This window comes from Schistocerca piceifrons, unplaced genomic scaffold (assembly GCF_021461385.2).
Source record: "Schistocerca piceifrons isolate TAMUIC-IGC-003096 unplaced genomic scaffold, iqSchPice1.1 HiC_scaffold_939, whole genome shotgun sequence".
In the NCBI taxonomy this organism is placed as follows: domain Eukaryota; kingdom Metazoa; phylum Arthropoda; class Insecta; order Orthoptera; family Acrididae; genus Schistocerca; species Schistocerca piceifrons.
In genome coordinates, this window is record NW_025729211.1 from 142501 (window position 1) to 145000 (window position 2500).

The 2500-nt window shown below is 58.6% G+C and overlaps 1 non-coding gene across 1 annotated transcript in view; it reads left to right on the forward strand.

Moving 5' to 3' along the window:
- The first annotated feature begins 1651 nt into the window (after nucleotides 1-1651).
- The window catches only part of LOC124772435, a 1909-nt gene continuing 1060 nt past the window's right edge, over nucleotides 1652-2500 (forward strand). Inside the window, exon 1 of the ribosomal RNA XR_007014022.1 lies at nucleotides 1652-2500. This exon is cut by the window's right edge and continues 1060 nt beyond it. This is a non-coding gene — a ribosomal RNA (small subunit ribosomal RNA).

The window sequence follows — 2500 nt, forward strand, 5'->3', positions numbered from 1 at the left end:
TCACTTTCCACATGCTCCTGCTGTACACTGTAATGTGGATGGCAGCAGGACGTACATGCCGCCCCTCCCCACGTCCCCACCTTGCCCCCTGCCTTCGCAAGCTGGTTGGTGAGAACTTTGCATGTTCAATGCCCTCCGCATGCGACGTACTCAGGCTACGTTGTGGTGCGGCCTGTGTCAACTGTCCGCTAATGTCGTACGCGTAAACCACAATCTGTACTGCACATTCGTCCTTATGTACTGAATGATACATCGTGGCACATGTGTGACCGTACAACGACTGCGCCCAAAAACGGCGGACCATACAGTGCAAATATTGTGCACGCAGCTACGTGTCGTCTCCCTATGAGAGCTGGATTGCAGTGTGGTACGCCATAGAGACGTGTGGGAGGAACGGACGCCGTGGATGGCGATCAGCATGAGCTGTCTGTTGATGTATTCGGACCTAGTCGTCTCTCCTCACACACCGTGATGGCATGGTGCACCGCGTTCCATATCTGCGACATGCTACAGAGGCCGGTTGACAGTCGTTCGAGCAATGGACATCGCATACGTACGGGGGCCACCTTCCACGTATTGTCTAGGCGTGCACATTTTGTTGCGTGTATGTGGGCAGACGTAGTGTGGCGTGACACCTGACACAGGCATGCAATAATCGTGGAAGTTGCAAATGGCGATGGACGCCTGCGTTTTCTGGTGAAGTTACGCAAATGAACAAATGGTAACCTGTTGTGGTGCGGTTGTTCTCGCTAGGGGTGAATCGGTGATGGCGACGATAGGTTGAGGTACTAACCGGTTGTTCCAGCGATACCCACCATGCCGACGAAACTGAACGGCATCTGGGTGTGAAGCGATACGCGGCGGTGGCTGGGTGGGACCGTCCCCGGCCGGTGAGGGGGCGCCTCCCGGCGTGCTGGCCGCGCGGTGCGTGGGCGCACGCGCTACAGCCGGCTGGTGGGGGCGGCCAGTGGCAGGCGCGCCGGCCGACGGACGCGGCAGGCGTCGCAGCTGCGCGCCGGCGCACCCTGCGCGCGGCGCCGTGCGGCCAAAGTAGGTCCTCGCGGGCCCGGTGCGAAGCGCGGTGGACATCTTCAGTGTGCTGGTCCGATTGAGGACTGTGTGCGTTGAGGATGCGCTGCCGCCCGGCGCTCGGCGCCGCGACGCCGTCTGCTGCTCGGTCGCCCCAGCGGTTCTCGCTGGTGGTTTGTATCGCAGCTGTGCGGATGTGTTGGCGCGTGCGCTGTGCTGGGAGAGTTCGCTTCGGCACCCAAGTGGGGCTTTTGTCCTTCTGTGGCGCTGGCGTTGGAGCTGCCGGTCACCGTAGGTGGCGCGTGTTGTCTCCCGCCGGCAATGCCACGACAGCACGCTCCCGGGCCTCTGTCGGCAGCGGCAAGCTCAGTTGGGAGCACGGGTGGTCGCACCGAAAGCGTCTACTCGCCTAACTCCGGGCGATTGCGCCTCTCTCGAACCCGACCAAGTACTTGGGACGGCGCTGCGCGCCGCCGGGACCTGAGAGGGTTTCGAGGTGTATTGTGCAGGGGAGCTCAGCCTCCTCCTGTTTGCAGAATGATTGAGCGGACGCTTGCGTGTTCGCGCGGGCCCCCGGGACACACTCCCGGGCGGCCGGCTGCTCAGCTCTAGTTGACGCAGCTCCCTGGTTGATCCTGCCAGTAGTCATATGCTTGTCTCAAAGATTAAGCCATGCATGTCTCAGTACAAGCCGCATTAAGGTGAAACCGCGAATGGCTCATTAAATCAGTTATGGTTCCTTAGATCGTACCCACGTTACTTGGATAACTGTGGTAATTCTAGAGCTAATACATGCAAACAGAGTCCCGACCAGAGATGGAAGGGACGCTTTTATTAGATCAAAACCAATCGGTCGGCTCGTCCGGTCCGTTTGCCTTGGTGACTCTGAATAACTTTGGGCTGATCGCACGGTCCTCGTACCGGCGACGCATCTTTCAAATGTCTGCCTTATCAACTGTCGATGGTAGGTTCTGCGCCTACCATGGTTGTAACGGGTAACGGGGAATCAGGGTTCGATTCCGGAGAGGGAGCCTGAGAAACGGCTACCACATCCAAGGAAGGCAGCAGGCGCGCAAATTACCCACTCCCGGCACGGGGAGGTAGTGACGAAAAATAACGATACGGGACTCATCCGAGGCCCCGTAATCGGAATGAGTACACTTTAAATCCTTTAACGAGTATCTATTGGAGGGCAAGTCTGGTGCCAGCAGCCGCGGTAATTCCAGCTCCAATAGCGTATATTAAAGTTGTTGCGGTTAAAAAGCTCGTAGTTGGATTTGTGTCCCACGCTGTTGGTTCACCGCCCGTCGGTGTTTAACTGGCATGTATCGTGGGACGTCCTGCCGGTGGGGCGAGCCGAAGGCGTGCGACCGCCCCGTGCGTGCTCGTGCGTCCCGAGGCGGACCCCGTTGAAATCCTACCAGGGTGCTCTTTATTGAGTGTCTCGGTGGGCCGGCACGTTTACTTTGAA